The following is a 27,033-nucleotide window of genomic DNA, read 5'->3' as shown; positions in this document are numbered from 1 at the left end:
CTATATTTGAAGTTACCTCCACGTGTATTTTATGTATGTATACCCATACAATTAAGAAGTCTTTGGATGTTTATCTTCAAGAATAATTCAGATACTGGATTACTTGAATATCATAAACATTTAGGGTTTAACAGATTTGTTACATATAGACGTTGTATCATGGATTTAAAAGACCATAGCCAGCGGGCAGCGCCGGGCGGAGCGACCGAGGGGCGGCGAGGGCTGGGCAGCGGGTGCGGGGGGGGGGGGGGTCCGTGCTTCCTCGCGGTGGAAGGCAGGGGTTCGCCAGAGACGCCGGGTTGCTCCGCGTTGCCAGGTTACCGAGCGCGTGCCCCGCGCCCGCTCTTCCGCCCGGGCCGCCCTCGGCGCCGCCTGAGCCGCGGTGCGGGCTGCGCGGGGCGCTGGGTCCGCGGAAGCCTAGGTCGGGGGCTGCGTGAGGGATTCTCGTCGCGCGTGGACGCTGCGTGAGCGCGCGGGGGACGTAGGGCGCCGACCTGGGGCTCCCCGGAGCTCCGGCTCCGCTCAGGGCGCCCGCTCAGGGGCCTCCGGCGCGAGGCCCCCTTTGTGGTCAAGATGGCGGCGCCCAGGCGGGCTGCGCCGAGGTGAGCTGGAGCTGGGCCCGGAGAGGGGCGAGTGTGCCACGCCCAGGACTTGGACCCCGGACTCGTCTCCCGTCTCCCGGGGAGCGGCGGGTGAGTGGGTGCGGCCGCGCGTAGGTTCCTCTCGTGGGGTGGTTAGCTCTTCGTGCGTCCGCATACTTCTGTCGTCTGATAGATCTGGGGTGGCCCAGGTTGGAGGCGAGGGTGCTTGATTGGGGAAACCTGAGGGGTTTAAGGACTCTGTTGGGATCGTTTCAGACCCCAGCAAGAAGCTGAGCAAGTTTTCTCCTCTCTTCCCGGCTAAGTTTTCTCCCTTCTCTGAAGACGCCAGCTTTTCTGAATCACCTTGTTACCCGGGGGGATACAGTTGGTGGTTCTGACCGTGGAACGTAGGACCCGGCGCGGGGAAGCCTGAGCTGGTTCTAGTTACTTCGTTTGCAAAGCACTTGTCTTGTCTTTGGAATCTTTGTGTATGTAACCAACGTCGGGAAGAGCCAGCGTTTTCTCCTCCAGAACACTGCGAGGGGTAACTTTATACGTAAGAAACAAGTGGGCGTTCACATCCATCTCTTTTCCAACCACTGAGTTTTGGTTGTGTTTCCTTTCTTTAAGTTTGTCTCGTTTTGAAGTGATAACAAAACAAACAAACTAACTAACTAAACCATAGCCAGTTACACAAAGTATATACTCTAGTCTCAGTCCTGCCATTAATTAGCTATGTTATCTTAAGTCATTTAATTTTTCTAGGCCTCATTTTTCTCATGTGATGTTTTTTCTTTGAAAAAGTGTAGTTTCTAGAAGTCTCTAATCTCTGTGTCATAGTTCAACTTGGAGAAAACCTGTTCTTATCCAAACTCCATGACATTGTATTTCCAGCTCCAACTATGGACTTTGAGTGAGTTGGGGGCAACTTTTTAAGGATATTTTTACACAGCTTTTTTAGTTAATATCAGTCTAGCTGACTTGTCATACTCAGACTTTCTCCCATATTCTTTTACCAGTGTGTTCCTTAGTCATATATATAAAGACTGTTGTGGGAAAAATGACCTCCTGGGTCAGCTTACTGCATGGTCATCGACACAGGGCAGGGAGTAAGATTCTGTGGATTTTACAGAAGCAGATACAGGTTTCATTATCCATGTCCTCTCCCCTTTCATCTTACAAAAACAGCAGGCTTTTCTTGGAGAACTGCCAGATAATGCCATCCTGCCTCCTCACGGGCCCCGGGGATGAGTCGCCCAGGGACTGAACTCCAGTAAAGCAGGTGATTGGCTCATGGGTAGGCATCTGACCTCGGCTAAGTCTATCAGACTCCTCCCCAGGACTTTTCTCTCAGAGCAAAATGGAAGAATTGTCTTTTCTCTCTGGAATTTCTAAGCTGGGGAGATATGACTCTGGGACTCCCAGTGACCATCCAGCACCAGAAGAGACTTTCTGTAAAATAAAGTCTTGCAGAGGTAAGCAGGGCTGAGCGATGGAGAGAGAGCTGGAACCCTGCTGATACTCTGGAATTTCCAGATCCAGCTGTATCTGAATATGGCTGCATCCCTGAATTTCTAGTACTTGTTTGTTGAGGTTGTTGTTGTTGTTTGGTTTTTGTTTTTAAATTTCCTTGGACTATTTTGAATTTGTTTTCAGCCATGTGCATTTGAAAGCATCATAGCTAAAAGAGCTAATTTCCTACATTAGTGTCAGGTTTGCTGACTGGCATTCCTTAAGTGAAAAATCATATCCGCTATTTTCTTTAAATAAAATCCTTCTAGCTCAGGTTTGAGATATTCAAAACTCTGCCTCCTACCCCCCTCTTTTCCAACATTTACTATATCACCTTGAAGCATTTGTGAGCACATCTTTCCCATCTAGACGCAGTTGAGAGAGAGAGCAAAGACTTCTGATATGAACTGCAACCTGTACGCCTCCTACCTGGAAGCTTTAGAACATACTTGATTCTTGTCATTAAAGCAGATCTTTTGTTGTTGTCTCCGGGGCACAGAAGCATTTTCATGGCATAATGGAGTACAAAGTACATTAAGCCTAACTCTACTTCTCACCCTCTTTTACTTTAAATAGGCAGAAAAGAACAATCTCAAACACATTTTCCCAACAAATAAAATACATATACGATTATGTTTAGAAGACATTTATGCAACATATAGTTAGACTGATTAATTAATGGACCTTTCGCCAATTGGCACAGTAAATATATATGTTCAATGTGCTTAATTAAAAAGAAGACAATAACATATTTTTACAGGTTAATTATCTGAGCAGAGTATTGTGCCAGCACACTTGATACTACAGTATTTCATGTTTGACAAGTAACCTTCTTTCAATTATATTTACTGCTAAATGTTTCCTGGATCAAGCTATTAAATTATAAGGTCAAAAGTAAAATGATATGAAATTACAATGATAAAGGGACACATATCCCACTTTATGAGAATAGAAGTTGTAATTTCTTTTCAATACTACTAGTAGTGACCACAGTACTAATTTGAGCCCTTACTATGAGCCACTGTGCCCATATACATTTAGTTCTTACAGTAGTTCTGCAAAGGGCATATAATAATCCACACTGTAACGCTGAAGAAAGTGATTCTCATAGCTGAAAGTCACATAGCTGGTGAGTGGCAAAGTCTAGATTCAAACTTAGAGTCCTCTGACAATGCCCAGGTTGTTGACCACTATGTACACTGCTCAATTGTTGCACCAATAAAGAAGTGCTTGAAATAATTATAGATTTGCCTACCCTGAAACTGCAGTGATTTAAAGACATCAAAGTTGCCAGTTGCTTAAGCACATCTACTTACAGTAAGAAATTACATTTTATTTCATTTCTAAAACAAGATTAATTCTGCAGGCCCATCGAAACTTGAGCACACAAATCCTACCTCCAAATGAAAGATGCTTGTTTTCCATTATTCAACAGATGGCCCTGTACAGAGGCAATAAATATATAGTAGAATTTTCATTCAAATAAATGAGAAGAGAGGTTTCTTCTTGTCCTGATTCAGTGCCCATCATTATGGATTATGATGGCTCTTCCCAAACTTTACTTCATTCACTCCACTCTTTCTACAAAACTCCAGTAATGGAATCCGTCATTCAGATATATGTGCAAAGCGAAAGGACTGTATTAATACAGTTGCTGAAAGTCAAGTTGATAGAGCACAGGAAATACATCCTAATAAATGCACCATTAATGTTTGTGTGGGCCTTGGAGTGAGGGGTCGAAGAATTTTCAGTTTAACGGAATATTTTGCCTCTTGCTATGAAAGTGTGGCTTAATAGTCTTGTAATTGGTCATTTACAGAATCCTCCATCTCTGGGTTTCATGCTTTCTTTACTCTGCAGCTGTTGATTCCTTCTCTTGTTCTGGATGGAAGATAGCAACGAAGCCACTTCAAAGGGCTCAGCCTGCCTTTTTGTGTTATTGTTTAGATGAAGATGTTTCCATTTATTAAAGCACACTATTTAAACATTTTTATCATGTTTCAAACTTGACTGTGTTCTGAAGGTATGAGCACAGGCAGACATAATGGGGGATGTTTTCCAGGAGAGAACATACGCTTATCAAAAGAGTTATCAGAATTTTCATGTATGGATTGAGAATCAAATTCTGGAGTTAGACCTGAATTTAAATTCATACTCACAACTTATTACCAGTCTCATCTTGATCAAACGGTTACCACACTTCTCATCAATTTCCTTATCTTTGAAAGCGGAATAAGAGAAGTATGCCTGGTGGAGTTACACATAAAGCTCATCCGATAGAATATTCATAAGGATTTTGCACAAAATATACATGGAAATATTTTAGCACCGAGTTTAGCATGCAATTCATCTTTAATACATTTAAGAGCTATTGTTTTATTATTATTATGCTATCATTAAATATCACTATTACTTAAATGTCATTATTGCTAAAATTGCTGTAAAATTACCGCAATAACCCATGATGAATTCCCCTCTTCTGTTTCCTTTGTTTAAATGGAAAATATATATATAAATCTAGACAGAGAACACTTTAGTGATCCTATTCAGTGGAGTGAGAATTTCCATGGCACTGATTAAAACAAATCCTGAATTTCATGGACTTAAGATAGCAGAGAGGGGCTTCCCTGGTGGCGCAGTGGTTGAGAGTTCGTGACCCGATCCGGGAAGATCCCACATGCTGCGGAGCAGCTGGGCCTGTGAGCCATGGCTGCTGAGCCTGCGCGTCCGGAGCCTGTGCTCCGCAACGGGAGAAGCTGCAACAGTGAGAGGCCCGCGTACCGCAAAGAAGAAAAAAAAGATAGCAGAGAGGCTAAGAGATTTGAAGTTAGACATCCCCAAGTGTGAATTCTACTGTGACCCTCTTCTAGCTCTGGAACCTTGAGGAAGTTTCTTAAACTTTCTGAGCTTTACTACTGGTTTCCTCATCTGTATCTTTTTCAGGACTATTTATCAAGCATCTTCCTGTTCTCTATGCTTGGACGTATCAATGAATAGATTAGACAAGAGCCTTTGCCTGCGTGCTCCTTCTTGCATGCTTTCTCCCTCCTTACACTCTCGTGTGGAAACGGATGTTATAAATAAATTCTATGCTTTGTCACAGGTTGATGGGCACTACGGGATAAGGAAAAGGATGTGAAGCTCACTGAAGAGGCTTGGGTTGGGAGTGCTGGAGGAGTGTACAGGTAGGTTCTGATTTTAGATAGGGTAGTCAGGGTGGATTTTATAAGTTGACATTTGAGCAAAGACTTGAAGTGAGGGCGTTGTCAGAATGTATGATGGGGAGACCACTCCCTGGGAGCAAGAATAACCAGTCCCAAAACTCTAAGGCAGAAATATGCCGGGCAGCTTGGAGGAATATCAAGGAGGCCACCCTGGCTGACTTAGTCAGTGGGGAGGAAGAGACAGCAGGAGGGCTGGAGGTCGGATATGTGATGGGATGGATTGGGTAAGTCCTGGGAGGCCATCACATGCATTGTGTCTTTTACTCTAAATGTAGGCAGCCAGGGGCAGGATTTTAGCCGAGGTGTGGCATGAACTGTCTCTTGTTTGAAAAGCATAACTCTATCTGTGGTCTTGAGGATGTGGGGAGAGAGTGGAGTCAGGGAGAATCTCGGGAGGCGACGACAGGATCCTCGAGGTCTATGTTGGTGGCCTGCACCAGGCTGCTAGCGGCTGGTAGTTCTCAGAAGTGGCACATTGGGAAGGTTGTGACAGCACTTTGTGGTAGATTGAATGCAAGAATGGAAAGGAAGAGGGGGTCAAGGGTGAATTCGAGATTTAGGGCCTGGGGAACTGGAAAGGTGTGGTTACTGTCACCTAAGATGGAAAAAGTTTGGGGTAGAGCGTGTTTGGTGGATTAAAGACCAGTTTTGGAGGTGTAAGATTTGAGATGTTTTCGTGACGTCCAAGCAGAGATGCTGCGTACACAGTTGGATACACAAGTCTGCAGTTCTGAAGAAAGGTCTGAACTAGAGATACACTTTAATACAATGGAGATATTAAGAATAATGACATGGAAGCGCTATTTTAAAGATAAAATGAAGTCATGCAGTTAGCACTCTGCTTTCTCAAAACATTTAGTAACTGTTAGCTAAAATAATTACCTGAAATGAAAAAATACCTATAGTTTGTTTTGTTGTTTGCAGTAAAAGTGAATAAAATGTCACAATTATTTTAATAGTATTTGTGACAGAGTAGTTTTAGGTAAGACACCATGACTACAAACATTTACAATAAACCTTTCAGTCTCCTACTTTTCACTCTGATAGGGTACTTGGAACCATATTTTGTAAGGTTTAAGTTAGTTGTCATAGGGTACCTCTTTAATTAGAAGTAATTCTGAACTGTCTAGTTCCATGCAGTTTTATATACATATATGTATAATTATTATTTTATGATTTATCAAACTCAGTTGAAAATTTGCATCACTGATATACATTAGAATTTAAGCATTTACCCCGGTATTCAAGGAAAAAAAGGTACTTGTCTTGTCATTTCCATAGGGGTACTTACTTTCACATCTTCCCTTCACTTTGCAATTGAAAACATGGCAGGGGAAATACTATCTTACTGGTCTTTGAGTTCCCCTTAGCTATCTGCAAGTCCTTAAACAGCCTTTGTGGCTTAACCAAAATTCTCTTCCATCTTCATTCCGCTAACAGATATTGGTCTAAGCATGTACTTATACTAAAAAATGCATGACCACGTTGTCTCTACACATCTATAATTTTATGTTAACACTATCATTATGTAAGCTATACTTTAGTTGTAATTATAACAGATTTTATGTCAACACACATCCATTTCTAGTGTTCATCTGGTGTTCAAGGGGAGAGCAGCATGTCGTAAATTTTATCAAAATATAACATCCAAAGAATAGAACAGAGGATAATTGTGTAATTCTGTATTCACTCTAATTAAGTTCAGTGGAGTTGGCATAATAGAATTAAGAAAAACAAAAGACTGAGGTACCATGGCTCCCTCTCCTTAACACACCCTTTCGTATCCGAGAGCAGAGACTCAGCACCTTTCTGTACAGAAATGGAGACAGGAAGAGGCCAGAGGATGAATGACAGGCACGAATGAGGTAGAACTTGGAAGAGCAACATGGAAATGAAATACTTCTTTTGTATTTGGTAGGTGGGGAAAATGTACCAGCGTGTATGCCTACTGGGACCACGTTTTCCAGAACAGTTAAGCCCAGTGTCAACTATGCTGTCCCACCTTCCTCGTAAGTACGAGCATACTGTTACTTGAATCTTTGCTTCCTGTTTCTTGATACCTGGTTGAGAAGATTATCACAGGAACTACATCATGTTAGCAAACACACTGTTTTGAAATGATTGACACTCACTGAAGAGTGGCAACTCCAAGCTTGCTCTCTCTTGATCTTGGACTGTTGAGGTCTGGAGTGCAGGAGTGGGTTATGGGGAAAGACCATTGGAATTCTTATGTCTTCAGCATAATGGTTATAGCATAATGGTTAGGGGTATAGGTGCTGGTTCAAATCTCTGCTTTCCACTTGCTAACCATATGAGCTTGGGCAATTTACCTGATTACCTGAACCTCAATACTCCTGCCTATAAAATGATGTTAATAATATTTCATCCTCATAGACTTGTTTTCAATGTTAAAATGAAGTCACTTACACCAAGCACTTAATACAATGCCTAGAGCATAGTAAAGTCTATTATTATTACTATTACCACTACTACTACTATTATTATTATTACTATCACGATGCCAGGTGCTATTTTTCCTATGCCTTATTCCATTATCTTCTGCCCTGTCCCCCCATTTCTGTCTTGTTTCTGTACAGGGGTAGGTTTGTCACAGAGCATTTTCTTTCCCTAGTGTCTGACTCTTAGTCATCAAGGTGACTGGTCCACGACCCGGCATTCATTGCTGCTCGTTGAAGCAACCCATTTTGAGAAGGGGAGCTGGATATTGATGCCAAGTTGGGTGAAGGAGAGAGAATTTTCTCTCTTCTGCACACAGAGAGCTAAGTGAAATATTCAGGCCTCAGAAGGAGAATCAGGCAAAGGGCAACATGCTTAATTTCATACCTTAGTGATTAAGAACAAGTCAGACAGGCTGGATTTGAACTCATTTCCGTCATGTACTGACAACGGGATCTTAGGTGCTTTTGTAACCCCTCTGAGGCTCAGTCAACATCTGAAAGAGACGAATAACATTATCAGGACCTAGCGTATAGCCTCGTTGTAGTAAGTGAGTAAATCCTTTTAAAACGTTCAGCACGTTGTTTGGCATATAAACACGTAATAAAATTTAGCTTCTTTGACTACTACCGCTGCTAATATTAAGTAGCTGAGCAGATCCGAGGCCCATTTTTTTCTTAGATTGCACATAATCATTTGGACAACCAGCTCCCATTGATCAACCGTTGCTTATATATAAACCCCCATGAACCCAAAGGTGCTTTAACTCTCTCCCAGTCAGAGCCTGTTCTGGGGGCAGAAGCAACACTGGCACTACCCCCGTCATCTTTGCCTTTATTGTCACTACACTCGCCTGCCGTACTGAGCACTTTCTGTTTGCCAGGCACCAGATTTAGCCCTGCGTATGCACTATATCATGTAGTTCTCACACTCAGGTGGGAGACATTATCATCATCCCCAATTTTCAGATAAAGACGCTGAGGTGTTGGAAAGGTAAGAAAGTTGACCCACAGCAAGAGATGGAGCCGGAGTGTTCAAACCCTTCTCTCTGACCTCAAGAACCCTTAAATATTAGCATACTACTACATCCTGGTAAGAAAATCTGCTTCCAGCCACTCTGGTGAGAGTAGAAATGATTCTCAGTCCCCACATTCCTCTATTGCCCATGCCACCCTAGCCTCAGGACTAGAGGGGAAAGGAAGTGATCTCTTCAAAGAGCAGCCAAAGGGAACCTACTCCCTTCTGCCTTTTCGTAATCAACTAACCAATATTTTATTTCCTTCTTAAGAGTCCCCACATGTTCCTTTTGGTACTTAGCTTGGCCTTTTGGAATTCTGACATTCTGTACATGACTCATCCACTGTATTTCATGGTAATTTATTGAGGTCAGGTATAGGGTCTTACTCATCCTGAAGTCCAGTTATCCCGTCACATCTAACTCTGTTCTTTTCTTCTTGTAGGACATCTGCAGGTATTTATTTGAATTTTGTTGAATTGTTCTCATCAATAGTACATTAAAAGTTATACAGAAAGTGCTTTCTTATAAGGAAAACCATCTAAATAGATTTCTAGCTCTTTACTTTTTATAGCACTATTGTAGAATTATAGATCTCCAGGTAATATTTTTTAGATTGAGTTCTTCATATCATCTTATTTTTACATATAATGATAAATCTGAATTTTCTCTATCAAACCTCCGAGACTTCACTGGCTTGTAACTTAGCTTGTTGATTATGTGTTGTTGACTTTTCCATTTACAATGATATTTGATCCTGGTAAGGATGGGGCTGGGTGGGAAGGTACATCTTAGGGCCATAAATTGGTTTTGCAGAGAACTAACATAAAGATCTAAAGTCTCATCATATTTCTGCAGAACTCATGAATCATTTTATTATAATTCCATTCATTCAGGGAGTATAAAACCATTTTCAAATTGTTATTCCTAATTTGTTCATCTTCTCTTCCTTAGTCTTAGTGAGAAGAGAGCAGGCTGAATGGAAGAAAGTCATTATGACCACTGGGGCCACTAGGGTGGGCATCAGTCCCAGAGTTTTGTTATCATCTCTCCGCTATTAATATTGGCTAATGTCTTGAGTGCTTACTTGGTGCCAATTACTTAGCCGACCATGGCAAATGGATTGTGTCATTTCATCCCCTGATAGTCATACAATTAATGTATGTATTATTATGTATCCCATAATGCATACATGGAACAGAGCCTCAGAAGTGGTTATTTGCTCACAAAAATATGGTAGATGTGGAATTTGGACTCAGGTCTGATAGACTCCTAAATCACTCCTAGTGATTTTTACCACTAAATTAAAGTTGTATACCTCTGGAGAGTAGATAGTTTCTAAAATTTCCTCAGCTCTAACGTTTTATAATTAATTTTTTGTCTGATGGCAAGCTTAACAGTTAAGATGGGTAGGAAGGAATGCCAGCCTGTTGAATGGAATTTCCCTGAAATAAGCCTGTTTTATGACACCAGTTCACTCATTCATTCACTCAGCATGGTTTGAATGTTTGCTCTGTGCAAAGGCATTTTAGGCATCACAGTGGAGTGAGCGCCCCTTCCATAGACTCTCCTGCAGCACTCAGAGAAGTGTTGGACTGGTTTGCCTGTTATGGAATGGGGCTTGGTGATAGAAGCCTGGTTTGTCCTCCACTGATAAAACTAAGACATACTCATATGAGTTTATAGGCATCTTGAAGCCGTGGGATAGTAACACACATGAATCTTACCATTTTTGCCTGGGATTAATGATATAAAGGCTTTGAATTTGGGTATGGAAAATGGGTGCAATTATGGGCGTGTTGGTTCTACATATATATGGACATCACGTGTCATCAGCCTGCAGCTACCTGCCATTCCTCACTACTCCTTCTTTTCACAAACCAAACAAGTACCTTCTTATCTGTCCTGTGGATAAGCTCTTGACAGTGGCACTAGGACCTCCCTGAATAAGTACATCATTGGCTAAACCAGTGGTTTCTCAGATATGCTCATTGAACAACCCTTAAGGTGGATTGACATTCCACTGCCTAGAATAGAATATGGTGTTCTTTAGAAATCGGGGGGAAAAAATAGGCCACCAGATGTACTTTCTTTAATTTAAATTGTTTATATATATATATATATATATATATATATATATATGAACAATTGTTATATATGTGTATGTATACTTGTTCATATATATGAATGATTTAAAATTGAAGAGATATAGATATACACACACATATATATATGTATATTTAAATTTTGGCTTGTGTTAGCAAGTAGTAAATTAAATTATTAGCAGATCCATACTGCAGGGAAATAACCAATCAGATTTCATTCAGTAGCTTGCTTTTTTGTAGATTTATGGTTGTGATTTTATATCTGCAGGTATGTTTGCTGAAGAAAATATTTCTACCACTTTACACAAAATTACATTCATTTAATACCAATGCGGCATGTCTCAAATGTCTTAATACAGTTTTAATCTTGAATCCCATCAGAAGTATGAAATTAGAAACGTACCCCAAAATCATTTGAAGATAAATTACTTTCATTTCCCTTATACTTTTGAGACTTTTGAAAAATAAGTATTTAGTTGTACTTATCTGTTTCTGTCTCTCTAAGGATAGCAAACACTGAAACACAATTCTTTTTAAAAGTCAGTATTAAAAATATATTGTCCAAGATGATCAAAACTAAGGAAGTGGCAAAGAAATTCAAAAATTTAAACTTTCAAAGGGTGCTTTTTTTGTGAATGTGTAGTACTTGTTCTTCTGAAGGAATTAATCTTTTTAAAAATTTAATTAACTTATTTTTTATTGAAGTATACTTGGTTTACAGCGTTGTGTTAATTACTGCTGTACAGCAAAGTGACTCTGTTATACATATGTATATACATTCTTTTTCATATTCTTTTCCATTATGGTTTATCACAGGATATTGAATATAGTTCCCTGTGCTATATAGTAGGACCTTGTTGTTTAGCCAATCTATATATACCAGTTTGCATCTGCTAATCCCAAACTCCCAGTTCATCCCTCTCCCACCTGCTTCCCCCTTGACAGCCACCAGTCTATTCTCTATGTCTCTGATTCTGTTCCTGTTTCATAGATAGGTTCATTTGTGTCATATTTTAGATTCCACATATAAGTGGTATCATGGTATTTGTCTTTCTCTTTCTGACTTACTTTGCTTAGTATGATAATCTCTAGTTGCATCCATGTTGCTGCTGCAAATGGCATTATTTCATTCTTTTTTTTATGGCTGAGTAGTATTTCATTGTATATATGTACCACATCGTCTTTATCCATTCATATGTTGATGGACATTTAGGTTGTTTCCATGTCTTGGCTATTGTGAATATTGCTGCTGTGAAGATCAGGGTGAATGTGTCTTTTTGAATTATAGTTTGGTCTGGATATATGCCCAGGAGTGGGATTGCTGGATCATATGGTGGGTCTATTTTTAGTTTTCTGAGGAACTTCCATACTGTTTTCCACAGTGGCTGCACCAACTTACATTCCCACCAACAGTGTTGTAGGAGGGTTCCCTTTTCTCCACACCCTCTCCAGCATATGTTATTTGTAGACTTTTTAATGATGGCCATTCTGACTGGTGTGAGGTGGTACCTCATGGTAGTTTTGATTTGCATTTCTTTAAGAATTGGCAGTGTTGAGCATCTTTTCATGTGCCTATTGGCCATCTGTATTTCTTCTTTGGAGAAATGTCTCTTTAAGTCTTCTGCCTATTTTTTTGATTGGGTTGTTTGCTTTTATTGTCATCAAGTTGTATGAGCTGTTTGTATATTTTGGAAATTAAGCCCTTGCTGGTCGCAATCATTTGCAAATATTTTCTCCCATTCTGTAGGTTGTCTTTTCATTTTGTTTATGGTTTCCTTTGCTGTGCAAAAGCTTGTAAGTTTGATTCAGTCCCCTTTGTTTATTTTCATTTTGATTTCTATTGTCTTGGGAGACTGACCTAAGAAAACATTGGTATGATTTATGTCAGAGAATATTTTGCCTGTGTTCTCTTCTAGAAGTTTTATGGTGTCATGTCTTATGTTTAAGTCTTTAAGACATTTTGAGTTTATTTTCGTGTATGGTGAAAGGATGTGTTCTAACTTCACTGGTTTATATAAGGCTGTCCAACTTTACCAACACCACTTGCGGAAGAGACTGTCTCTTTCCCATTATATATTCTTGCCTCCTTTGTCAAAGATTAATTGTCAAAGATTAACTGAGGTGTGTGGGTTTATTTCTGGGCTCTGTATTCTGTTCCATTGATCCATATGTCTGTTTTTGTGCCAATACCACGCTGTTTTGATTACTGTGACTTTGGAGTACTGTCTGAGTCTGGGGTGGCTATGCCTCCAACCTTGTTCTTTTTCTTCAGGATTGCTTTGGCAATTCTGGGTCTTTTATGGTTCTGTATGAATTTTAGGATTATTTGTTCTAATTGTGTGAAAAATGTCATGGGTAATTTGATAGGGATCGCATTAAATCTGTAGATTGCTTTGGGTAGTATGAGCATTTTAACAATATTAATTCCTCCAACCCAAGAACATGAGATGTCTTTCCATTTGTTTGAATCATCTTCACTTTCCTTTATTAATGTCTTACAGTTCTCAGCGTATAAGTCTTTTGCCTTCTTGGTGAGGTTTATTCCTAAGTATTTTATTTTTGGGGTTGTGATTTTAAAAGGCATTGTTTTTTTACATTCCCTTTCCGATATTTCATTGTTGGTATAAAGAAATGCAACCAATTTCTGTATGTTAATCTTGTATTCTGCTACCTTGCTGAATTCGTTTATCAGTTGTAGTAGTTTTCATGTAGAGTCTTTAGGGTTTTCTATATATAGTATCATATCATCTGCATCTAATGACAATTTTACCTCTTCCCGAAGGAATTAATCTTGAAGTTCTACTAAGACTTTTGGGATACCTGTTTTAATGAGCCACTACTTCCTGCCTGAGATTGCACTATGCGCCAGAGATTCTAGAATTAGCATACTAAAACTAATAATGCAAACAACAACAACAGATCTTCACAAACCTTCCTTGCAAGGAAGTAAAGTCCACTGGAAAAACAGACAAGTGAAACACACATTCAAAATGGCAGTGATTCTCAAACATTTATGTGCTGAAAAATCATGACAAGCATGATAACCAGAGCAATTACTAGACCCCTTCTCCAGCTGGTCAGGTGTAAGTCCTGTATCTGTATTTTTGGTGAATGCCTCCAGGAGAGTCTGAGACAGATGTTCTCAGTTGTCGTCAACCTTTAGTGTGCATCAGATTTGCCTGAGAATATTGTTAAAACACAGATTGCAGGGCTCCAGTGCCAGAGTTCTAACCAGTTCCCAGGTGTGGCTGATATTGCTGGCCCAGGGACCACATTTTGAGAACCACCTTTCAAAACTCTGCAGTATGCAGTTGTGTGTGTTGTGAATGCAGTATGCGGTTGTGTGTGTTGTGAATGAGACGGGCCCAGAGAACCAAAGGAGGGCAAAGGGACTGCCCTAAATTAGTCAAAGGTAGCAATAGCAGCTAGAATTGATTGACCCAAGAAAAAATTATAAGAACTTTACCTGCATTTGCTCATTTAATCCTTTCAGTAAGGTACATAGGTGCTACTTAGTGTTCCTCTTTTACAGGGGTGTCCAGAGAAGGTAACTACTTTGCCCACGTCCTAAACTGGTAAGTAACAGATTAAGAATTCAAGTCTAGGAAGTCTGATTCCAGAGCCCACACCTCTACCCTTTCTGCATGTAGAGAGGAGTAAAGGGTTGTCAGTGAAGCCTTCCTGGGGGCCCTGGCCTCTGAGTGTAGATAGAAGGATGAGTGGACATAAAGATCATTATTTGTGTGTGGTGGGGGTCGGGGAGGAAGTATGAGGGCTTCCAGAAGAGCCCGCCCTCCCCATACATCTGCTATAAGCAAGTCTGATGATCAGGAGTCCGGAACATGAGTATGACTATGGGATACTGAGAAGGGTTCTAGAACCCTGAGGTTAGAGTTCTGGATCAGTTAGTAGGTAACAGAAAGTGAATGAGTGATTTACCTTACTTTCCACGGGTAGCAGGAAGTTTGGAGATAGTCCCTCTAGCGTTAGTCCAGCTGCTGAAGGGCATCACCAGGGGACTGGGTTGCTTCGCTCTTCCAGCTTCCACATCTCTAGCACGTCCACATAGCTTCAAAGTGACCCCAGAATCTCCAATAGTGTTCCAACAATTTGGGCAGGAAGAAAGAAAAGGGAAAAAAAAAGAAATTAAGTAAGAAAAAAAAGGCAGTGTCTAACTCAGAGAGCAAATTTTTTACCACAGATGGTCAGCAGACTTGCACTTAGATCTCATCAGCTCGGATTCTAAACTGGCCACCTTAGCCTTAAGGATAATGGGGTCTCCTAAACCAGGGCTCTGATAGTAAGGAATAAGGAGAGAGTGGTACTGATTAGCAGTGCCTGCTGTCCCAAACAAATATTATCCCCAAACTATTTTTTTTTATCCTATATTTTACTTTAAAGAATGGAGGGGAAACATTATGTATCTGTAAATAGCCTTTTAGAAAGGGTACAATTATATAGTTATACAACCCCCTGGAGGGCTCCTTTCTTCTAAAATCTCTTTAAAAACTGTTCAAGGTTAAGGACATTTTTATCTTAATTTAGTAACTTGCTGTCGATTATCTTGGAATGACATCCTCTCTCTGCAGATGTTCTGTCAGGCTTTAGAAAATTCTAGAAGTGGACAGAGAAGTGTTATGGTACATGTATTTGCAATATGCACGTCTTTGAAATGAAATCCATTTAGGGACCAAAAGGCATTTCACGTCTTTGCTATACATTTTCACATATTTGCCTTTCCAGAATTCCTTTGAGCAAATCTGTTAGATGTAACCCATCCGTTTCTCCCATCTGAATTCTTTATTACTAAACGTTCTTCAGTATGCTCTCACTCCCCTCTGTCAAAGGCGTTTCTCTGGGTCCTCACCCTTCTCATCTCATATGTGAATGCGTATCTTAAACTGAAGCAACAGTCTGCTATGACTTCTCCATAACTTGAAGAACCTGTCTTTGTGGGAAAAAAAGTAGACTTACTAACTTAAAAGGTAAAATGTGCGCAGTGTTTCTGAGAATTAAAAACTAAGATAAAAACATAAGCAATGGAAAAAACTTACAGTGGATCCTTTTCAAAGACTTTATTTTACAGAGAAGGCAACTGAGGTTTAAAGAAAAAATGCGTTAGTTAAACACTAAATAATAAACCTTAAACCTCAGTGGAGCAACACATGGACAGTTCATTTCTCACTCACTCAGGAGTGTAGTATGGACTTTGGTGGTCTGAGGGTCAGTTTTCTGCTGTTATTCAGGGACCCACCACCTTCATCAAGTGGCTCTACGTTTGTCCTAAAAAGGAAAGGAGAGAGGAAGCTGCAAGCTACAATTATCAACTCGTTATCCTTCAGACATAAACTCTTCAGGTCACCTCTGGTCACATTCTTTGGGATAGAACCATACCCAGATGCAAGCGGAGATGGAGAATGTTGTTCCTATCTTGGTCCTAGTGATGCCTCTACAGGCTGGAGGAGCTAATTAAAGTGTAGTCAACAGCTCGTTGTTTCTGCCACAATGAGTGATTAGCCTAAGACTGTGGATTAATTATGTGTGTGTGTCACATATACATATAATACACACAAACATATATACGTGTGTGTATATATACATTTTTTAGCATGAGTTGACACAGGGGGCTTCTGCCGTATCAAAAGAGTACAAACTGCCTCTTGTTGCTTTTTCTTAATTGAAGTTGACTACTACTATCTATTTCCCTTCATTTTGCTACCTCCCCCCCACCTTTCAGTATTATATGAAAATTCTGAAAGAAATAATTTCAAAGTTTCCAGTGCTTTTAAAGGTAATAGAATACTCAGACCTTAACAATTTTCCTGTGTGAAACTTTTGCCAGACTAAAATAGTTACCTTATGAAAAGTAAATTTAGATTGATACAAAAGAGAAAATAAGCTGATTTTTTTTTTTTTTACACAAATGCCCTGAGCCAGGGTGGAAAATAAATGGAAAACTGGAGGAATTTAGATCCTTTTATTGTAAATTTAAATATTTTTAATTGTAAAAATAATACAGGCTCATTGCAGAAACTCCAAAATTGAAAGGATTTAAAGAAAAAAGGAAAAATAACTCAAAATCCCATTTCTGATAAATCATCTCTGTAACATTTTTGAGGGTATCTTTTGAAACTTTTTTGTGACGGGGTGCATATAAATACAATGCAAGTATAAAATACCTTTAATTATTATATCCAACTACAAAACAGTTCTATGACATTTTTATTTAGTAATATAAGTATGATTACTCATCACCTAATAAAAATCTGCAGCATCATTTTTAATGGTTGAACAGCATTCTATTATTTATTTAACCAGTCCCTACTGTTCAGCATTTAGATTATTCCTGTTTTGCTTTGCTAAACAATGAGACAAGCATCCTTGTTCATATGTCTTTGAGCATTTGTTTATTTCCTTAGAATGGACTTCTAGAACTTGAATGGCTGGTTGTCAGTTCTGGTACATACTGACGTATTGTCTTCCAGAAAGGTTACCGTGCTTTTTATTTCTACCAGGAATTTAACATCCAGTGTGGTTTCTTACACACACTCATCAGTACCAGTATTATCAATATCAATACCAGTATTATCACGTTTTTTAAAACTTTGTCATTCTAGTCAGTAAAATATGACACCTGAATTATTTTATTTGTATTTCTTTGATTAATAATAGCAAGGTTGAACATATTTTCCTATCTTAATTGGCTGTTAATACTTTTTAGTTTGTGACTTTATGACATCCATTTTTCATCGATGTATAACAACCTTTTATATATCAATGTGTTTATTTTGTTTGTTGTAAATGCAATTTTTTTCTCTTCATTTATTAATTTTTATTTTGTGTGTGTTGAACTTCTTTAATACTGTCAAGTCTATTCAAAAACCCTTTAATGAACACAACAAATGTGGAAAATCAGTCACTCTCCTGCATTTTGTAATCAATGTATTTCCTTTTGGGCAGTATGGAAATGTAAGTTCTTATTTCATCTTATGGTTGGAAAGAATCTATTCCCTCGGAAAGGGATTATAGTCTCCATGATGCAGTAATGGGAGATTTTATAGGGTAGGCAGGGTCTACAGAAGAAAAAACCCTAAATCACACTCCATTGGTGGTTGCCTTATTTATAAAAATGGCATTTGAGGTTGTGTGACTGCCATCAGGTAAGCAAAATTAATTTTTAGCATGAAGTACTCCTATCAGCAAGAACAGCCTAGGATAGGCTAGCGGTAAGAAGTGAGGGGTTATGGGATTGGGGCATAGCCTCTGTTTCCTCCAACGCAGCTGGAAATTTAAACTGTGGGGCTCCTGCTTGATCCAATCAGCCCAGCTAGTATGTGTTGCCAGGTAGGGTGAATAGACTCAGAAGTACAAGAGCTCATCCTTGGTCCCCTCTGGAAATGAGCAGAGAATACTGTGTCAAGCAGAGGTGATCAGTCCATGGTCTGGAGACTTGGATCTCCTCACATAGTCCTTAAAGTCAGGGTGAGACAAAATGCCAATACAAATTATATTGATGACAGTATCAATGAGGTGACATTGAGTCCTTTGACCCAACGTGTGTCTGCAGTGTGCCATCCATTAGTAAATGGGCAAAGCCATTTGACAGATCTATCTGATACAATGAATGAATCTGACACTCATAGTTTGAAAAACTGAAACTGTATCCATTTGTCAAGAACAGTGGCTACTTGTTCTGCTTTATTCCCCCTGGTAGAACTAGGTGACGTTGCAGGCAGTAAGACGTTCGGCATTTCACCCTGGAGTAGCCCCAAAACTGAAGAAGCTGTCTTATCAATAGTTAGCTCCTTGTCACCAAGAATATTAAAGTAGATTTGTATGATTAGCAAATTAAAGAGACTGTAGTGCCTACCACTACTGTATTCACTAAGGCACCCAAGTTATTCTAAAGAAATCCTAATAATACATTAGGACCGTTCTGAATATTTTTATTTGATTAGCCATAATCTTCTAGTTCTAACATCCATCACCATTTTGACCACTGAAACTTGGCCTTCTTTTCTTACAGCCTAGCCCTGTGGTCTTGGGCTAATCACTAACCTGCTTAGAGATACAATTTTCTTCTCTATGAAATAGAAACAATATTATATGCTTTGAAGGGCTGCAGGAAGATGAGCTGTAATGTTTATCAAGTGCCTAGTAAGTAGCCTGGCCCATAATAAATACTTGGCTAATTGTAGATGTTAGTTTCATTTTTAGTTTTATTTCCAAACATTGCTCTTTACTTTTGGAACTGTAAAATTTGTTTTGAGAGTGGAGGACTTGTTGTTTGGATTCCTCCAACACTCTCTGTATATTCTGTACTTCTATCCCTACATCATTTATCTTAATGGAATAAATGATCTTTGGTCTGGTGATTCCAAGGTGACGAGGAGCTAAGCAGATGTTCAGTATACACCTGGAAGTATGGATTTTCATGCCCAGTGCAAATGTGGGAAAGGCATTATTCCCACATTATAAAGGGGGTAAAGACCTCCAACTTGAGGAGACTCTGGGTTGAGAGATGAGAGATTTACAGGTACTGTGTTTATCCTACAGGGTACCACAGGGGCTTTTATGTTCTGTAGCAAGAATTTGCACCTTATACCCTTGTAGTTAGAAGTAAAGCATACCACATAACTAATACCTAGTAAGCATTAGAGTTAGAATAGATACCATTTATTTAACGTTTCCTTTGTGTTAAGCATTTTACAGTTACAACATATGGATGGATACTATATTGTAATGGTTAAGAGTGTAGTTTTTTGAGCTGGATAATCCTGGATTGGAGTCTCATATTTATTACCTCTTTTTTTTTCTGTTTTATTGAGGTATAATTGACAAAATTGTAAGGTAGTCAAAGAGTATATCATGATGATTTGCTATACATATGCGTTGTAAAAGGATCCTTCCCATCACGTTAATTAATACATCTAACAGCTCATGACACCTTTTTGCTTTTTTTCTTTTTTTTGTGAGAACACTTAAGTTCTATTCTCTCCGAAAATGTTAGTTATACAATACTGCAGCTGAAAGTTTGTACCCTTTTACCAGTCTTCCCCTCTTTTCCCCACCCACACCCCAGCCCCTGGCAACCAGTTTTCTACTCTGTTTCTATGAGTGTGGCTTTTTTTCTTTTTAGATTCCATATATAAATGATATCATTCGTATTTATCCTGTCTGGCTTATTTCATCAGCATAATGCACTCCTGTTTCATCTATATTGTCACAAATGAAAGGATCTCCTTCATTTTTTTAAGGCTGAATAATATTCCATTACCTCTTAAATGGGTGACTTTTGGTACATTGTTTACACTTTCTAAGCCTCAGGGTTTCTTTTCTTCTGTAAAAAAAAAAAATATATATATATATATATATATATATGTATATATATATATACACAGGTTATTTTCTGATATGTGGAATGTTTGTTGAATAAACAGATAATTAGTTGAGATCATAAATGTGACACTTAGCACTGTATTAACATTTATTAATACTCTCCCTGTTAATTTCTACAATAAATTGTATAATAAGTAACAATAATAATAGTACTACTAGTAGTTTTAGAAAATGCATAGGATGTGCCAGGCATCATATACTGTACTATCCTCCTTCATGTGCACCACAAGTTACATGTGGATATCATCTTCCACATTGTTTCCTTTAAAGAAAATTGAAGCTCAGCAAGATTGAGTAGCTTGCTCCAGATGTGAACTCAGGTCTGAATCACTCCACATATAGGTTCTTAATGACTCCATGTCTTTAATTCCACATCTGCATTTGTTTGTTGTTGTTGTTTTTAACTTTCCAAGCATCTGATGTGAAATTCCTTTCTCTTTGGGGAATTTTCCACTTTGTGGGTCTTGGTGAGAAACAGAGCCTTCCTCTCGTTATACAAGCTGAACATGTCAGATACACTGTTTACTCACATGCTCAGTCTCCCTTACAGATGGAAAACAGTCGGGCGACCTCGGGTTGGCCAACTGCACCCTTCTCTTGGATTTTGAATTACAAATAAATGATGTAAAGAAGCAAGGCCAGCAGTGCTGGGTCAACCTCCTGTTTCCTGTTCCTGCTTGGTAGCAAGGCCAGCTAGGACTTATAACATCACTTTGGCCTGATCCTATAATTGCAATAGCATAGGCTTGGCTTTCGGTTGTTTAGTCTGCTTCTAGTTACTGAGACCTAACCATAAACTTCCAGAAGTTTCCTTTTCTGCTCAAATTAGCCGTATCTGGTTCCTGATGATTACAAATAAGACCTTTCCTGATATACAATGGTGACCTACTTATCCAGGCAGATGTAACATCGTCCTGGCGGGGACAGAGGGCAGGCAAGTTCCTTGAACAGCTGAACAAGAAGAAAAAGACCTAAGAAGGAAGAATTGAAGCCAGTTCTGCTTGTGTTATAATTCTACCCGCAGCTGCCTCTGTTTCACAGACCACATGCTAAGGACCGTGTCCCTTCCCCTGTAACAGACGAGCAAAGTAGACCCAGGCCTTCCAACCCAGAGACCAGCTGAGCTGTACCGTGGACAATCTAGGATGTGAAAGACTTCACTCAGTGTCTTTGTCACTTGACATATTGTTCCTCTCTTTGGGAAGTAGCTTCTTTGTGTGACAAGAATATGCTAAACCAACACTTAAGTGGACAGAGGTGAAAGATGCCAAAATTAGCTACAGAAAAAAAGGTGTAAAGACTTGTATTTTCTGTTATTTGAAGGTGTTAAGACCCCACATAGAATATGAGTCCTTTAAAGGAAAGTTGTGAATGGCCCAGGGAATGTTGAATTTCCATGTGGCCATATGTTCTTGATCGGTCACGATGATGATGATGGTAGCAGCAGTAGCATTTATCAGTGTTTCCTGGGTGAGAGGCACTTTATCCTAATGACCTTTTATCCCCATGACGACCCTATGAAGTAGGAAATACTGTTTCAGCATCTTCAGAGTTTTTCTTTCTTTTTTTTTTTTTTAATCAGGAATTTACCCTAGATCACAGTTGGGTGGTAGAACGACCAGAACTGGACACTAGCCTTTCCTGAATTCCCAGAGTGTGATCTTAGCAGTTGTATTGCCTGATGCAGAGCCATGTAAATGTTGCCAAAGCAATGAAACGTGTACCTATTTCTAAGAGATTCTAACTCAGAAGCTCTGGGGTTTAAGTGCAGAGCCGTTGAGTGTGATTGTCTTTACAGACAGTAGATAACTTAAGAGAAGTTGTTTAAAAGTATATTTGCATATTGCACTACACTCTCATGTCTGTGATTGGTTAGCTATTGAGTAACTAACACAAATCCCAATCCCATCTCTAATCTCATTCATCTCTTGTATATTTGACCTAATTGAGGCAGTATTTTTTTTGTTCTTTCCCACAAACACACATCGAACATCCAAAACATGCTTACCATTTGTGAGCATATTCTCTTAGTTATTTAGGAGTTGAGTAAGAGTGAGAGAGAAGGGCTTCCCTGGTGGCGCAGTGGTTGAGTGTTCTGCCTGCCGATGCAGGGGACGCGGGTTCGTGCCCCAGTCCGGGAAGATCCCACATGCCGCGGAGCGGCTGGGCCCGTGAGCCGTGGCCGCTGAGCTTGCGCGTCCGGAGCCTGTGCTCCACAACGGGAGAGGCCACAACAGTGAGAGGCCCGCGTACCGCAAAAAAAAAAAAGAGTGAGAGAGAAAAAGACACATAAATATGAAATACGGTCATCATTTTTTTAATATCCTTTATGTTGTTAATCCCTCTTAGCATTTACTGCCATTCACTCATTTGTATTATTTGGGGTATAGCAGTTTATTCACACAGCATTTTTACATATGGCTTATCATTTGTATTCTATTTTAATAACACTAATAATTATAGACTATTGACAAACTCATCAGACCCTACATATTCATTTCAAAATCATGAAAATAAGGTGGAAAATGAGGTGTAAAGTGGAAAATCTATGTGTACGTTTTCATTGGTGGAATGAGGAGCTACCTGAATATCACTCCTTTAGCTTTTCCTTCAAATGGTGCACTTTTTCCTCCATGCATAGGAGTCACTTCCATTAGGTAAACAGTAGTCTTGAGGGCAAACCTCAGAAGTAGAAACTGGAGAACTTTTCAGTTATGGTAAAATCAAACATATTTTTCTTCAGTAGTGAAAAAAAATTCTTCATGAGAAGTTCAACCACCGTGAGTTCCATGGTGAAAAACTTTCCCCTTATAGATGCAACTTCCCCCAGAATTCTGAGAAATGTCGGTAGTAGAGAGGGGTGTTGCATACACCTGTTTCATTTCCCTCTGACTTTTCCTTCTCCTTTCTCTATTGACATTAAAATCTATAGTGAAAGCACATAGTAAGCAGTCTAGGACAAAATCTAGAATTATTCTTATGTGATCAAATGTACTAAAATAACAAAAGCAAATCTTATTTCTAGCTAATAAAATAGCATTCCTTATATGATGTCATATTATGGTAGAAAAGAAATATATGCGTCTATTTTCTTCTATATTAAAACTGCTAAGGAGTGGGGACCCATGAACTAAATCAATTGTTTTGGGTTCAAGTTGTAGTTTTTAGTAGCCATCCTTCTTAGCAAGTTTTCAGAAGCAAATGTAGTTCGTTTACTATCACCACTAAATGTGCAATTGTGTAGATTTGTGGAAAAAAGTATTATCAAATACATATACTTTAAAATGATTTGTGTAAATTTATCTATTCATATTATTATTCTCCCCAAGTAAATCAAAATCTATATACTGTGTTTTTCTTCTATAGCTTAAAAGGGGAATGTATGTTGAAACTTATTCAAATATTTATTAGGTGTCTACTAAGTGCCAGGCACTCTACTAGGCAGTAGAGCTGTTGTATTAGAGGTGGAAAATGTCCTTGACCTCCAGAACTGATACTCTTGTAAGAGAAATACTGGGTCAAACTAAGTCAACAGTTTCTTTGCTACAGAGCTTTTTACCAGTCTTGTGAATTATGAGTCTCTGATAAGGAGATGTAGTGGACAACAGATCCCAAATTTATTTGAAATCTTTTCCTTCATGGACTGTCTCATAGGATTTATGATCCACTGAACACACTTGAGACACACTAGTTAGTATTCTGCAGTGGTTAGTTAATTGTTTTCTATTAAACAACTATATACTGAATCCATGATATTATTATCTGGATTTTTTGGAGGATACAATGATGTACATGGCCACTGTGATGATAAGGGGGTCCAGTTTAGTTAAGAAGAGAAACAAACCACAGGAGTTATAACTTAATGTAACAAAAAAATACACACACATATACATATATTTATATGTAAATTACTATTTATATAGTATACAATGTCTTCTGAAGAAGATAGAGTTGTTTGTAACTTGGGATCTCACAGGAGGTTTCACAGAGAAGGTAGACCCTGAGCTGGGCAGAATTTCAGTAAGTTAATTTGGTTCTGACCGTACGATAAAATCAGGTATTTGCACTGGTCAATCTGACCTTGATGGAACAGCATTCCATTTGCAGGGAATAGTGTGATCAAACATGCAGTGGTAGAGATTGCCAGATTGTAATATTCCAGTGCCTGGAAAGTGTTGGAACATCTGCTTTCTCCACGGTCTAGAAAAGTGAATCTCAAGTGAAATGGACGTATAATGGAGGCCAGTGCTCTTTGCTTTGTACACTGCTTTGATTCTACAACATACAACAATGTAGTGATCTGTTTCACATTGTCATTATTCGAGAGGGTTCTTAGTAACAGGAGTGGAAAAGGAAGACCTCCCTTCCTGTGTTTCTGCCCTATGCTCTTAAGCCAGAAAAGGTACCAACATCACTGACGTGACCTTGTCTCAGGTATCTATCAGGATCTACTAGAATCATTCTAGTGAAAGGTAACTAGACGTCCAAAGGACTTAAAAGATACACTATAACCTCTGTATACTTTATATACCTGGTGAAACAAAAATGTCACCTGAGTGGTCCCCTTCCCTAGAAATACCAGTATGTTTTTCCAGTGCATGGCAGAACTTTGCAGGTAAAACTGGGATAAAGGTGAAGAACAGTCTTAAAATTCTAGTCCTTGAACAGCACCTAACACACAACAGGTTTTCAATAATCTTAGCAACAGTATTCACAAATAATGACCGTCAGCGTAACTGCTCTTTTGTGCCAAAATACGTTACCATATTCCTTTTTTTCCTTCAGCTTTACAACTTGGGTTCTACTATTGTTTCCATTTTACAGATTAGGAAAGTGAGTCTCAGAGATGCTAAGTCACTTGGGCAAGGTCACAGAGCTTGCAGGAGATAAACCTGCACCCTTACTGTTGGATCCTACCAACCAGACCATAATTTAAGTCCTTCAAAATATACCTCAGAACCTTTGAGTAAATTAATGAATAAATCCTCCTAGTCAGACTGACCAGATCATTATATTAGGTTCAGCTATAAGTGGAGGAAAGTCATAATCATAGTTGGACAGTTAATACAGTAATTTACTTGCTTTGAATTTTCTAAATGATGTTTAGCTGGTAGTTTCATGATGATAACCATCGAATAAAAACAGGCATATTTTGGTGTTTGGAATAAGATCTCGTATTGAGTAAAATACGTATTGATTCCTAGACCTATATGATGTGAGTAACAGATGACATTGAGATGTCGTCTAGAAGTACTCCTGTGCAGTTCATCATGTCAACCCAGCTAATAATTTTAGAATGTTCAGAGTGAATAATATATGCAGCCATAAAGCATATTTCTAATCAATGCAAATAATATTTTTCCTATGCTAAACCCAGAGTTAAGTTATAACACGCATCATAAGATTAATGGGCCATGTTTTCTTCATCACTTTGCTAAATTTCTTAGTCTGGAAACCATTCAGAAGGTTGCGAATTGGAGCTGAGCAGTAGTAGTGAGACTGTGCCTCTGATGATGAAACTATTTCCACCCCGACCCCTACTGCTCCCTTCTTGGGAAAGAAGGCAACATGTCTCCTAGAAAAAGTCACAGGTTTATAAGCTGGCTTGTATAATACGTTTGGAGGAATAGTGTGTCTTTTAAGCAGAGCCTATCTCGGCATATAAAATAATTTTTACCTACCATTTAATGAAATTAACACTCACTTTGAGGCTCGGTCTTTTGCCATTTGACTCCTGGATCGCGTCTATGGATATATTTTTTTCTTGAGACGAAGTGTGAACCCAATATAGTATCCATCATTCAGTCTATCTAGCTGATGTACATCCTCTGAAGCACAAGCTCCCTGAGGCCAGGCACTTTATCTGCTCTATCAGTGTAGCCCTGATGCCTAGTGTCTAGCTTTTGGAGATTCTTAATAAACATTTGTACTGAATAAGGTATGTATATGGTGAGCAAAAGTTGGCTTCCCATTTTACAGTCAAGAGTATCCCACTCTTGTTCTGTGAACACTGGATAGCAGAATCTTACTGTTATTTTTCTGTTCCCTTTGCAAGATTCCTGAAAGGGCATTCCTGTCCTTAGAATGTCCATCTCCTCCCATCTTCCTGGAGAATAACTCTTCTTTCTGAAATACTTAGCCCCATTATTGACTCTTTAAGACTGAATGTATTACCTCCTTACAAACAGGAAAATGCAGTGCTTTTTTTTTTTTTTTCGACAATTTATCACCAGAAAATTATTCTAACACCTGAAATTCTGGACCTAAAATGCCTGGACTAGTGGTTCTCAAAGTCTGGTACCCAGACCAGCACATCAGCTGCACGTAGGAATTTTTAGAAGTGAAAGTCTTGGGTCCTGCTCCAGACCTGCAGACTCGGACACTCTGGGGGTGGGGCCCACTACCTGTTTCAGGAAGCTCTCTGGGTGATGCCGATGCATACTCAAGTGTGAGAGCCACTGCTTAGACCTAGAGCTTAAGGTTTAGGCTTTGGACAGATCTGAGTCCTAAACACTACTGAGACACTGGAGTGGCCATGAGCAAGTTACTTCTGGGAACCTCTTAGCATCTGTGTGCCTTGCTTAGCTAATAGTGATTTTAATTAATTAGAATAATGCACACGGTGTACTCAAGAGAGTAACCAAAGCATACGTTATGTTCCATAAATTCTAGCTGTTTACCATTATCATCAATCAGAGCTTACTGACACATCCTGAAGACATTCTTCTAATAAGTGTAAT

At 39.2% G+C, this 27,033-nt stretch overlaps 1 protein-coding gene across 1 annotated transcript in view; it reads left to right on the top strand.

Annotated features, from left to right (window-relative positions):
- Positions 1–698: 698 nt before the first annotated feature.
- The window catches only part of LOC149749768 (UDP-N-acetylglucosamine--peptide N-acetylglucosaminyltransferase 110 kDa subunit-like), a 43,561-nt gene continuing 17,226 nt past the window's right edge, over positions 699–27,033 (top strand). Inside the window, exons 1-3 of the mRNA XM_089908596.1 lie at positions 699–5,278; positions 7,236–7,326; positions 14,427–14,469. The gene's annotated coding sequence lies outside the window, so the exon portion shown is untranslated. The remainder of the gene's footprint in view (positions 5,279–7,235; positions 7,327–14,426; positions 14,470–27,033) is intronic.

The sequence above is a fragment of the Delphinapterus leucas genome, chromosome 3 (assembly GCF_059928025.1).
Source record: "Delphinapterus leucas isolate spDelLeu-1000000601 "Yukka" chromosome 3, BTC_Dleu_Yukka2, whole genome shotgun sequence".
Taxonomy (NCBI): domain Eukaryota; kingdom Metazoa; phylum Chordata; class Mammalia; order Artiodactyla; family Monodontidae; genus Delphinapterus; species Delphinapterus leucas.
Note: the sequence above shows the minus strand (reverse complement) of the source record. Positions and strands in the feature narration are given on the sequence as shown.